The sequence below is a fragment of the Corvus moneduloides genome, chromosome 2 (assembly GCF_009650955.1).
Source record: "Corvus moneduloides isolate bCorMon1 chromosome 2, bCorMon1.pri, whole genome shotgun sequence".
NCBI lineage: Eukaryota > Metazoa > Chordata > Aves > Passeriformes > Corvidae > Corvus > Corvus moneduloides.
The window spans coordinates 67,249,754-67,264,051 of NC_045477.1; positions in this window are offsets into that span (position 1 = coordinate 67,249,754).

The window sequence follows — 14,298 nt, forward strand, 5'->3', positions numbered from 1 at the left end:
ATATTCCTTGGCCCCGATCCTGAAAAATTTATACACTAGAGTAATTTTACGCATGAAAGCAGGCCCACTGACTGTTGATGCATAAGGCTATTCTGGAGTGCATGCATTTTCAGGGCTTGGATAATTGTTCTGATTTTACTGGTCAGTCATTGCACAGTATCTGTAATGGAATTTTTACCCAAGTCTAGATTTTTTTAATTCTCTCTGTAAGCTTCCACAAGTTTTGTACAGTCACATGGACTTGGACATTGTTTAGGTGGTCTTAATGATTAAATCTACTCTTCCTGATGATGATGCCCACAAACATATTAGTGTCTACATTAAATGAATATATTACAGTTTTTCAAGTACACATAGAGATGGGTTTTTAAATTTTTTTTGCTGCAGTTGAGTAAATAAACAGTAGGTGATTCTCATAACCTGCTCCCATCCCATAACCCATCCCCATGATAAAAAATGAGCTATCAGGTCAAACCTTGGAGACTTTTATTGTAGCATCCATAACTAACCATATAAAAGTGTCAGCGATGTATTTATTAATTTAAAGGCATTTCAGCCTTTTGTTAATTTACTACTAATGTCTTCTAATGCCCTCTGATTGCATCGCTACTGGAATGCCTTCTTTCTTGACTAGCTACAGAAGATCAAGAGTGTGTAGCCCAACAAGTGTTACAGAGTAATTACCATGCAATTATTTCTCTGTCTCTATGTCCATCCTTTTATTACTGAAGTCCCTACTAGTAGTCAAACCTCTTTCTTGATTCTTTTTCTAATTCAAACAAAACACATCAAAGTGTACCAGGGGCTGAATCCCTAGCTGCTGTGAACCTCCAGGCTCCTCCTGAGTAAACCAAGTAACATTGCTTTTTGCCAGCTAAGAAATTGGTTGAATAGGTATGAAAGCCAGGTTACTACTCTCTGTCTGATATTCAATACTGATTTCAACTTCATTTCCTTTTGCATTTGTTAAATACGATGCATCCACTTCACATCCATAGTAGAGTGTGCCTTCTTAAACTATAATCTTCTTGAAACCTCAATACTTCTTTTGGGCCTCTGTTTCTACTCTTTGAGGGATGTCCTGCCAATTTCATCCTTATGCTGATGTCAGTAATACATAGCATTCCCTTTGGAATCTTTCCCCAGTGTTGCCCATTTCCTCCCAAAGGTTCAACAGTTTGAGAGTAAGCAGTATACTCATCCAGACAAAATAGGAACAAAGCTTTAGGTGGTAAAGCCTACTTACTCAAAGCTTTCTTGTGCACTTTAAGTGACCTCTGAGATTTCTATCAACTTAATTTTTCTTAGATATTTAAGACTTGTACATAATACAGCAATCTGCTGATCTCACAGATACATATGCACTGCCCGTTGTGGAACCTTAATAAAAAAAGATGTGACTAAACTTTGGTGCCTAGCACATTTGTCCATAAACTTGTTTTTAAGTATGTGACTAGCTTTAATAATTCCCATGCTGAATAGAAGCCTTCAAGGAACATAATGCCAGAACTGTTTCAGATTCTCAACTGTATTTTTTCAGTGAATTCTTAGCACTCTATTTTGAGTTGTAGCCACCAACCTTTTGTAGTGGTATTGAGCACACAGAGAAATCATTGAAGTGGTGACTATTTGGTAATAGAAAATAGTAATTCTATTTCAGTTTATATAGATGTGGTCTTGGAATGTTTATTTATAAGATACAAAAAATGGATCTGCACAGGTTCTTATCTATCTTTTTTGATGTATTTATCAGAAAGCAATAGAAATTCTGTAGTTACTGAACTTTTATTTTGTAATGCAATTACGTATTTGTGTTATATCATTTAAGTACTTCTGGCAGGGTTTGAGTTTGAAGTTATAAAAATTAAGTAGAACTATATTTTTTGTAACTCCGTGGGGATTAAGAAAAGTCTTCTCCTTGTGAAAAACTGGTAGCGTTTGCTGACTGGGTCGGGGCTTCCATACTTCTGGTCTTTCCATTTATATTTCTAGAGTCAGAGTAACCCAGTATCGCATTTAATCAGAAATACCTCATTCATTGGGGTTTTCGCTTTCTCTGATGTTTTTGTCTACTAGCATGTAACCTTCTGTCATAAGAGCTGAAAAAAGATTTATTTTGGTTTAGCTGATTTTTTTTTTTTTGGTTCAAGCTCTTTTTCACTAGTTTTTTTTTTTTTTTGGGGAGGGGGGTGCGGTTTGTGGATAATATTGACCTTTTTTTGGAAGTACTGTTGACTCATCCTGAGGATGAAGAGTACTGTTTAAGGGAAAAGTAGTTGACCTAATCTTCTATTTATCAAACAGAATTTGTCTGCTTTTGTAAGTTGTGTATACTTACTGATGTGTTGTATCACACTGGAAATTATTTTTGCTATGAGGAGCAGCACAAGCTGTCTCCAGTTGTTGAAGTCAATGAGGTCACTCTTTCACAATATCCTACCCAGTTTCTTTATTTCTATTATTCAGAAAGGCTTTTTCTTTCTGCCTTCCTAGATTTCATTAAGTACATTTATCAGTTTCATCAGGGAAGAGAGTCAAATACTTCTGGTTCTTCTGCTGTGGTTTTATATCCTGCTGCTTTGTTCTTTGTCAGCTTCTTGTTTGTAACTTGTCCTGAAATCCTGATGGGGTGGGATTAGATTTTTGTTTTCAGATATTATATATAAAACTGTGCTTGAGATAAGGAGGTGTTATTAATTATTCCCTTTAAAGAATCCCCCCAGCTCTTCTGTTTCAGCAATGAGAATTTTCCTCCTTTTCATTTGATTGTCTCATTTTAAACATTGCTTGGTTAAAAATACTAAATGGTTTCACAGTTTATTGTACTATGCCACGTATTCCTTAGCTCTTCAATTGTTTTTCACCCATTTAGGCACCACATTCCATCTTTGCCGTGAGTATACTGATACCCAGTTGAGATGGATGAACTGAATCACATTGAGTCTGCGTCCTTCCCTTTTTTCTTTCATTTGAGCTTCCTTTCTATGATATACTAGCGTCAGTCTATTCTTAGGGCCATGTTGGAATTCCTTATATGACCCTCTTGTTTTCAGTTTTGCACTGTTGATCTTTGTCACTTGCTAATCAGAGGGTATCTTGCTTTGTTTTATTTTTAGTTTGGCAGAGCGCTGGTTGCAGTCACCATTGACCCCTGCTGCCTGGCATGCTGTTGCATCATAGCCACACATGACCTGTCTTCAGGTGGTGCAGTTGTGGTCAAATTTTTCTTCTTGTCTCTGAAAATTTTTTCTATGAAAATTTGGAGAACAGTTTGTCAGACTGTCATCATTTTGGTTGATGATTCCTCATCTCAGTTTTCCTCTTGCACTGTCTTTTCCATGTTTCTTGCTTTGTAACTCAATATTGAAGTCATTCATCCCAAAGAAATGAGCTGTATTCTGGTATTCTGTCAGTAACAGCTTGGAAGCAGCTGCAAAGTCATCTTTGCCTTCAGTGCTCTCTTCCTTTGCTGGAATGTTGCACTATTCAACATAACTTTGTTTAGCATTATGGTTTGGAATCTGATGTGTGTGGCATGCTGCTCTATATGTTTTCAAATGCTTAGTGGGTTTTTTTTTGCTGTCTGTTGTAATAAATACTACTCTTCTTGCTTACTTACCACCCCTGCTCTATTCACTGATGAAATGTTTATTCTTTTGTTCCAGTTACTCTATGTGTCTACTGTAAAATGTATTTCCTGTAGTCACTCTTGGTATCCAGACTACTGAAATACAGTGGTTTATGTCTAGTCTGCTTAATTTCAGTCCCAGCTAGAAGTGACTGGCCACATCCTCACTAAACAGCATTTGATCATGGGTCTCCTCTGAGCCTCATGTACTTTCTCCTGCAGACCTAAGATACAATTTTTACTTTTTAGGGATGTATTTCAGTTAAAAAAACACATTAAGTAATACGCTGCAATTCATGCATCATCTGAAACTAAAGTTGTGTTGGGTGCCCTAAAGCACAGCGTAGAAGTATGTGCAGTATTTGAGAGTGCAAAGCTCTTTAGGTGACAGAAGGCATCAAAACAGATGCAGACTAACGTCTGGTATCTTTTGGAATCACTGCTGCAGCAATACTACCCTGAATTACACTGATATTTTTGCTTTGGAGGGAAATAGTCAATTAGCCCTGGCTAACAGGCAAACACCACCCAACAGCCTGATTATTCCCACAATTCACTGGTATGAAGGTGGGGAAAAAATAATAAGAACAGGAATGATAAACTTGTGAGTCAAGATAAAGGCAGGGAGATCACTTACCAATTACAGTCATGGAAAAAACAGACTTGACCTGGGAAAATTAACTTATTTTATTGCCAATTAGAATTTTTAAAAATGTTACCATTAATTTAGATAGTGGGAAATAACAAGATAAACATTAACACAATACCTTTCCTACCCCCTTTCCCAACCTCAACTTTACTTCCCAAGAAACAAGGGGAGATGATCAGTACATAAGAGCTGTTCTCTGCTGCTCCTGCCTCCTCACACTTTCCCCTGTGCTGGCAAGGGTTCCTCAGAGGCTGTGATTCCTTCAGGAACATCCATCTGAACAGACCACTCTGGTGTCTTCCACTGGCTGCAGTGGGAATATCTACTCCAGCACCTTTTCTTCTGACCTTGGTGTTCCCCCTGCTGTTTCTCACTCCTTTTTTCTTCTCTCTCTGTCTAGTGTCTTCTGCCCTTTTTGAAATATGATTTCATATATGTTACCAAATTGGCTGATGAGCGAAGATTTGGCAAATCTGACACAGGGATCATGGGAGATTTCCCACTCTTCTGGAGCACAGATTATCCAAAAAAGGATACTCCACAACATCGAAAGTGTCATTATATACTTGTGCTTAGGCAATGGAATGAAGCCCAACTTCCATGTAAATAGAGGGAGGTCTTTGAAGACCTCCAGAAACAAAATTTTCACATTTTGCTTACCTAATTTTAAAATTATAAGCATAATTAGTTGAGTAGCACATGATTGCTGAGAAAAAAATCTCTGTATAATTTACATCTTTTTTGGAAGTGCAGACAGTCACATTTCTGAAACACAGCCTCTTTAATCACACAGAAAGCAATATGTAGACATATTAAGACATTAGTTGAGCATATACTTGACAAAACTATTGCTAAATACTCCAGAAATTGTCTATATATTGCAACCTTTTCTCATTTCTTTTTATGATATAACAGATGTTCAGTGATATCTGGCCTCTAAGACAAGCTCTAGCTCTCAGTCTCCAGTTTCCATTATCTTGTTCCCAGCAGAACTGTGGGAGCAGAGAGAATATCCTCTTCAGGAAACTTTGTGAGGAAAGTTTTTCTGTGTCTGCTCCATGATGCAGTTTTGAACTTCTAACTTCAGCAAGCTCAATGTTCACATTTTCTAGAATCAAAACAGAAAGCATAATCCAGTCTCCAGGTTAGGATACATAAGTGAAGACATCAAAATTGAAATGATATATATCATCCAAGACATCTGCATGGCACAGAAAGCATTTTACTGTGTCCCTCCAAAGACTCCAAAGGACAGCAAGTGGGATACCCTGTTGGAGTTGAACTAACCCCTTACACCTGTCTTTCCACAGCCAAATCCTGCTCTCCATCTCTGCTGACTATAAAGGGAGTTTAGATGCCTGGGATGTAATGTTCAGTTTACAGACCTATGACCTACTCATATGTTTAGGATACTTGCTTGTACACATGACACAGGATCTACGAGAAACCCATGACATCCCTGTACAGAACAATAAAATGGTTTGGGTTGGAAGGGACCTTAGAAATCATCTCATTCCAATCCCCCTGCCATGGGCAGGGACACCTTCCACTAAACCAGGTTGCTCAGAGCCCCATCCAACCTGGCCTTAGAAAGCCCAGGAGAGCTAAACCACAGCATTTAACATTACACTATCCACTGGCATTCAAGCTACTGCTGTTCTCTTCCCTTGTCTGTATAGTTACCTACAGAGTGATGCCTATTTTTAAGTGTCTTCCTTTCAGTCTGCTTCCTACCATAGAAGACAGGAAGAGATGATAGAAAACCTTTCAAAATGGCTTTCAAGTGTTATTTCCATACCATTTCCAAATTTTCGAGGCAGCAGGTCAGCCACCAGTCCCAGATGTCTCTGTTGATTCATTAATGGCAGTAACAACAGTAATTGCTACTGAGAAACATGAATAGGTTTTTGCTGAAAAAATTCTATAGCTGCCTCACATTAATATGGGAGCTGACATGAAAAATTTACAATGTTTAGCTCAAACCTGCTAAGACTTTTTACCTTTATTATTATAATTTTTACATAGCAACAAGCACACTATACAGTGTATGAAGAATTTAAGTGTTTTCTCATAGACCAACTTTTAGAGTATAATTGATTCTAAAGAAACAAACAATCTGGAAGTATATATAATACAGCTTTTAAGCACTTGATTGTATAAAAAAATCCATTTCACATTATATGACCTCATTTTGAAACCCAATAGCTAAAGAAAGTACGTTATGAATTTCCAATACAAGAGGAATTGTAGTTTACGATCCATAGTGTGTGAGATGTGTACTTGCATTTTAACTATAGTGTTATATATTTGTATAATTTTAAATGCAAAGGCTTTATCATTGCTTTGGTTTTGTATTTTAGTGACTAGAATCGCATAACCTTTACAGCTATAAATTAGGTACTCTCCTGCCTCTGATGCAAGTTAATATTTAACTAGTTTGTGCTGGGCTTAAACACAGGAGAAATTTTACAAGAATTTTTACTTTGCTTTTACGGTATGAAGAAAAATGTTGCAGAAATTTTTGCCTTTTAATGTTTTATTTAGACAAACATGAAGAATGAAAATGTTCTAGAAAGAAATTTGCATTCATCCATGTATGTACCTTGATTCTCTAAACTTTGAGTTGTTATAGACTTTCTCAGAAAGTCTTTTTCACCCCTCAGTTCTCCACTTTCTCTCTGCCTTTGCTTTCTCTTACCTTATTGCTTTTGTCTTGTCAAAATCATATTGCCTGTCCTATAATATATCACCTTTGTTGGCGATGGGAACATCGATATTATACCTGCATATACAACTGTTCCACCTGAGTCTTTAATTTCTTTCCCTTCCACTTTTTCAATGCTGCCAGCTGGCAAAGTATTTCATGCAGGTTCAGCAAGCGTCACATATCCTAAATGAACACCCTTATGATGGTGTTGCAGTTTCCATCTTCTTGGACTTGGATGCAGCTAGCCCTGGAACAACTGCAAATCTTTATATCCCAGTCCAGTCTTAGTAAAGCAAAAGCAGAAGGCAGCAAAATAAAGACATTCACCCAGGAAAAATTGTCAGGCATACTGACGGAGTACAATGATAGTGTTTTTCTCATGTGGCTCTGAGATGGGTTGTTTGGGTACAAGCGTACTCTCTGTTTTACATAAACAAACTTTGGGGCAAGGTTAGGGGCAAAAGGTTGGACCGATATTAGTCATGGGTGCAGAAAAGCCTCCCAGTATGTGCTTACCAGCAGTGTAAAGAGGATATGACACACCCAAATAATCTGATATCTTCTCTTGTGGCTTTTGGGTGGTGTTAGGGGGGCAGTACAGCAAGAGAGATGCCCAGGATCGCAGAGCACAAGGTCAGGTGCAATCTGGAGGCAACTGCAGCTTTGAACCGAGCACACACCACCTATGGGATACTCTAAGCCTGCTGTGGGGATGTGTGGGGCCAGGTCACAACACACACTGGTTTCAGTCTTCTCCCTCCCAGGGCAGAATAAAGAGAAAACCAAGAAATCTAGTGAAAACAAGGGTGGGGAGAGAAAGCTAATAGGACTAGAGGATATGAAACTAATTGGAAGAGGGAGTTATTTGTTCCATTTGAGCTACCTTGATCAAAGAAGAATTCATGTGAGTTTTGGGTAAGGTTTATAGCAAGGTTGGTTTTTTTTTCCTTTCTTCTTTTTCAAAACCTCTTTTGCTTATCTGAAGTATTAACTTTCCATTTCCGCTGCTGAAGCAGATGTTTTGCTTGTCGCAGACATTAAGGCACTCTTAACGTGCAGTTACTGAATTCTTTTCTAAAAGAGCATTTTAAATTTGACAATGTTTCTTACATTTTTAAAGCAGTGACCTCATTTTGAAAAGACTTTTTTCCAATACATATGTCACCACTGGAAAAATATTAATCTGCAAAACTTAGTATAAAATGTCTCAATTTATTGAACATCTACTGTACAGATTTCAGCTGTCACAAAATCCAGTCGTGCCTTCTTGTGAGTCCTGGCATTCTGAAAAGGCTTTGTTTCAAGCAGGAAATATATTTTCATTGTGATTTCATTAAAATAAATATTTAAACAAATTCCAGAAGTTAAAAATGTCTTTGCAAATCATGCCCTTAATGACTAGAAAGTATTACTATGCCAACAGAAAGATTAACTCAGTAAAGTCAGTTAAGACTCATTCTTCTTATGTCCAGACTCATCAACTGTTGGATGTTATAGTGTCCACTTCTAACATTAGTGTTTCTTAAACAAACTGTTATCTAAAAATAGCAAAATGAAAGACGAATATTGAAAAGCAGTTAGGGACCTGAATCCCTTATTATCCTTCCACCCATCTTAATTTTAATTTATAAATGCATACATTTGATTCATCTCTATATTTTTGCTTTCACAAGTTTAATCTGGCACCATACTTTGATTTTTTAAATGATCTTTTAAATGATTAGTTTAGGGAAAGTTACAAGGAAAAAAACAACTGTGTTTTCCAAAGGGACAACCAGTACAATACATTTTTTTAAATTGTTCATCAGTTAATCAGAGGCATTTTTAATGATAATATCTATTACAAAACACAAGGGAGATTGGAAAGTCAAAACAGTGGAGAACTGGGTGTTATAAAATGGCAATCACTGTATCTAGACAGTATATTTTTAAGATAAGCATATCAAGGAATTGTTTGCATTCTTCAGTTGCTGATGCCATCTTCCAGTCTGCCTGCTCAAGGGGTTTTTTTTTGTTTGTTCTATCCTCTTTTCTTCCCATCACACAAGCTGGAGTTCATTTGAATCTTTTTTTCTGTGAGATGTTTCAAAATGCTATGCTCCTCTAATTTACACAGTAATGAGGTTGCCCTGTCTCTGACCTTGGAGAACTAGCTTGGACTTCCTATATGTTTTTGGAGGAGATCTGTACCTCTGATTAGAGCTAATGGGTGCTGAAAAGCTGTGTTTAAGAGTTGTCAGCTCTTCGGGAAATCTGGCCTTCAGTTCCCAGAGACTGCAGCTGTTTTGTGGAATAGGGAACCAGAAAAAGAAGGAAGGGGTGTGTGGGGTGTGTGTGTGCTTATCAACACTCGATAGCTAATAGAGAGTCAAGTTTTTGCATTAAACAATGATTCGACTTCTTGTCTTGTCTAATGAATACAGCACACATTCCCCATAATTATAGCACTTACTTTTTCCTGTCCAAACATTTTGAAACAGCTGCAGACTCAAGCAATATTCAGTCTGGAAACCTGGTACCAGAGGGTGAGTGTGTGGCTTTAGTCAAAGGAGTTAATCCTTCCGTGCAGTCCTCCAATTATTTTTCTTCACAAATAAGTATTGCTACTTTATTTTATCCAGAATGAATTCTATTCAATGAGCACTCATCAAATTCCAATCTTAATTAGACTCTAACAAAGCCAAACAAACAAATCACTGTGCTTGGATAGAGGCATGTGGGCCGGAGCGTGTGAAAAGAAGAGGTAATACATTTAAATTGTTTTACTTTCTTAACCACTATAGGTGCTACAAAGCAACAGATGTAATTTATTATGGCCTTTGATGGTCAAACAGACTGGGCTGAATTATGATCATAAATTTTCATGCAATTCTGTACCACTGCTATCTTTGTGGGTATCCAAAGCTGTTTTCTCATTTTGCTTTTTCCCCCCCCTCTTTTTATTTGTACATAGACTTATATTTTGTTTCAGCTATCAGATGACAGCCACTGTGTAAAAATACTTGAGCTCCCTTACATGGTTTGTGTCATCACCAGAAAGCCTTGATAAAAATGCAGCCTTATTATCTGTGTAGTTTATTCTCTCCATATATTTCAGAATGTATGTCCTAATTTGATATTCCAATATATATAATCAGTCAGCACTTTCCTTTCATGTTTTTTGACAGAAACACAGGCAGCATACCAGGCAATTAGTCTGAAGAACAATTCCAAAACCCAATCTTACTTCTACCCTCACCCCTTACATGCTTTGCTGGTATGGGATGTTTGTGTTTTACTTCTCTGTGACTTTTTTGTTTTTCTTCTTTTTTCTTTTAATTTTTGAACAGAAGGGTCATTCCCTTATATACCTGTTGTTTGCTCCGTGGCTATTGCTTTTAAATAAACTCCACTCTGGAAATAAAAATCTGCTTCTTTTATTTTTTTGATAAACTGCCTATAATTAGTATTAAGAACCTCACTATTTATTAGCCATATAAGGGAAGGGTTTAGAAATGCTAATGTATTAAACTTCACTATAGTTCTAAGACACACATAACAAATACTCCTTATTACAGCTTTACTATCCTCATGATATCTGTCCACAGAACAGGGGAATAGGAGAGCATGGTCATGGTATGTCTCCCCATCACCATTTCTGTACACATGTAAAAGCTTTAAGTTCAAGTTATACCCTTCCTTTTCCACATTTCCTTCCTACCTGGTAACTTTTAAAAACTTCCAAAACTGTGTTTTAACACAATTTTTTCATTTTTCTTCCCACCTTCCAACAAAAATATATTTTAATATTTCAACTATTTGGCATGCAATGACATGCATACAACAACTAAAAAAAGGGCTTCTTAAAACATAGTCCAGATTTGCGAAGAGCTTCATGGTTCACTGAACATTTTATTTAATATGGTGATTGTATTCAGAGTTGTTTGATTTGCAGAAACAACAAGCCCAAATGCTTCAGTTTCTAATGGTAATTAGTTTTCAGCCTAGACAGTCTGTTTAGTTATATATTTACTACCTTGTAAAGAACTATCACAACAAACCCTAAAGCATTATTTGAAAATTAATAAGCTAAAGAAAGAGGAAATGCTTCACTTTTGCATAGCAACACTCTCTGTATTCTACTTTTTGATTGCAAAATCCACCTTTTCAATTATAGGTGTACTAAATTGTGATGCCTGAAAAACTATAAAAGGCAATTATCAATGTTTCTTAATACCGTAAATGACTAATGCAAGTATGTTTTGCTGCAAGGGAAACAAAGACTAGTATTGTGAGCAGATTTCCTTTGCTTCCTGAGTCAGAATAGAACAAACTTTGATTCACATATTTTTGGAGTTATTTGCAATTAATATTAGTTTCTGTGGTAGTTAAAATAATGTGCTACAGATTCCATTGCAGCTTACATATTAGAAAATAAAGGCACATTATTTATCCATGTCTTGGAGTTCACTTGGCTTTCGTGACATCAGGTAAGGAAGCAGAGAGCAGGTTAGAGTACAATACCTTGTAGTAGTTCATATATTCCTGCCTTATATAAGAAAAAATCTGAAAGAGTCTCTTTTCCACCCAGGTATACATTCTGATCTATCCTTTGCTGCTTTCAAAGTTAATGTAAGAAAAGTCTCCTTCGCCAGATACCATGTTGGGTTTTTTTGGACTGGACTCTTCTTCAATGGCTCAACAATGAGTGAGCTCTCAGTGACTGTGGAGGCTAAGAATGCTTCCATTATACTCACTCAGCATGCTTTACCATTGATTTCTGCCTCTGAACATGGATAGAGGACACGCTTGAGCTGGCAGAAGGAATCACGTCATGGCACAGATACCTCAGAAGAAATATGCATTATGGAAATCTTCTTAACAAAGAGAGTTCCTCAGTGATCATTAGCATTAGAGGTTCTCTCAAGTCTCTTTCACAAATGGCAAGGGAAAGCAAAGAAGGGAACATTTTCAAATCTTGGAAAGACTGACCCTCTCCCTTTGTGCTGCTGTGTCAAAAGAGCTTTAAATGCCTTTTCATTCCAAATCAGTATAATTGCTTTTGTTCGCAACCAGGTCCAGGTTTCTTAGCAGTGGAAGCAAAGTAAGATGTGTACTGTTTTGAGGCCAAGGAACTAAGTCACTTTGTTGTTCCTCACCACTGCCAATAGTTACATTAAGTTTTGTGGGAATTCCAGAAGACTTTCCAAGGTAGAAAATACATGAGAGGAAGTGGAATGAGTTGGTAGGATGTCAGGCTGCCAGTCAATGCACAGCCTCACCAAGAGTGGGAAGCTCTGTCTTCATTCTCAGCGCCACAGGAAGCTGTTCTGGTAGGCAACGCAATGGTGGCCTACTCAGGCTTTTGGACATGTGCACCAGTTGTATGAACTGTTTGATTTCTCTGTTAGCCACCAACAAGGCTCATGCCTCTTCCATCTTCCCTTCCTTTCCTTCTGCCTGTCAGCTCTCTGATCCCTTTTTTTTTCAATAGGGTTAATTTTCTTCCAGTTCAACAATCTGAACCAGATCTGCAGTGTCAAGTAAATACTGAACAAAAACCTAAAACAACAACAACAACAAAAAAAGCAAAAGCAAAACCAAAACCAAAAAAAACCAACAGAAAGCAGGAAAAGTGTATGTCTTCTTATCACTGTCACTTTCAGTTGAATCTAGCAATCAAATCAGCTTAGTTATATCATAAAACTACACACGAAAATAAGCCCTTTTCATTCTTCCCCAAAACCTAATCTAGGCAGGCTACTTCAGAACAACAAAGACAACATTGAAAAGGTAGTGAATTTGAAACCTCAGGAAATGAGATGCAACTAGTCATATTACACCTCCATAATCATTTTCTAAGGGCAGTCTTAGTTTGAAATCATTCCTACCCAATTCTGAAAGCTACTGCTTCCTGTTAGCAAAAACTGGTCTGAACTGAACTGCCAGAGAAGTGACAGAACCACTCTGAATATTTTCTGAGAAGGAACTTATTTTTTATCCAGTGGTATTTGGTGAGGGCATTTCCTTGACAGAATTTATCAGGATGACAGAAGTGGTCATTCGTTTCTCCAAGTCTCTTCCAGTAAAAATGTTTATTCACCGTAGATGTGAATGTTTATTGTATCAGAGAAACAGGAAATACAGGCTTCATATCTGAAGATTGCATATTTTAACTTAAGTGTGCTTTCTGAAAGTCTGTGATTTCTGCAAAACAAAGGAAAATCTTTACAAAAACACTGGGAAAGTCCAATGCTGGGGTTCCAGGGGACTTATATTAAAACCTAAAGAATTTTATACATAATTACATCCTTTTGTTACATGCATGTTGTTTATTTAGTGTCTTAAACATCAATGTCCATGGAAATATAGAAAAAAAGTAATTAGTCTTTTAAGAAGACTGAAATTTTGATGGTTTCTGTGATATATTCATGGACCTGAGCATATGATGAGTTATTTTCAATATGAGAAAAAGGATGTAGTTTTGTTAAAGTGTTAATAAGAACAATTAGCCTTGTAGTACATTAATGCATATGTAAAATACAAGTTCATCATAAACAAGATAATAAGTATGTTTAAACATATAGTTTTCTTGTAAGACTTCAGTGAAGTTGGGCTGGGGTTTTAATATGCTTGGGAAGTTAAAATGTACTGGATGATGTAATAAGAACAACAGTCATATAAAAGGTGTGTTAGGTATTGTTTGAGACACACAGTTTACACATTTTGTTTACAGGAACATTATTTACAAAACCAGCCAAAACAGATAGAGCAAGAACTAGAAGAGCCTATGAGTTAAGTTAGAAAAGCAATTCTTTTCCAGAGGGAAAAAAGTCTCTGTTTTCTGTAATTCAACTTGAATAGCTCAGCCCACTGGATAATGAGTCTGATAAAAAACTGTAGAGGTTTTCTTGTTAGACTCATATGAAGTTAGTATTAAAACATTATAGTAATAACTTGTTGCTTTTACCATGTTGGCGCACAATATTTTCTGTAATAGTTTTAATAAGTTCCATATGACTAGCTGGAAAGATGAACTTAATTAAATAACACTTTATTGATTTATCTTTTGCTAACAGTCAACACTTGGGTTAAAACTTTAAAACTGACTACAAAAATGATGCAGAAGTTTATATCCTTGATAAAAACTATCACAAACTAGATAAAAAAATTAAGGAATGTTTCTCATTTTCTTTATATTCTATTGCACATTTCTTTTTTAAAGTAAAACCTTTGCTGAGCCCATTTATACCACCTGAGCAGAGGAGTGCCTACAAGTTTTAACCCCTTATATTCCTTCGTCTAAAAAGAAATTGTAACTGCCCTATCTGTTAT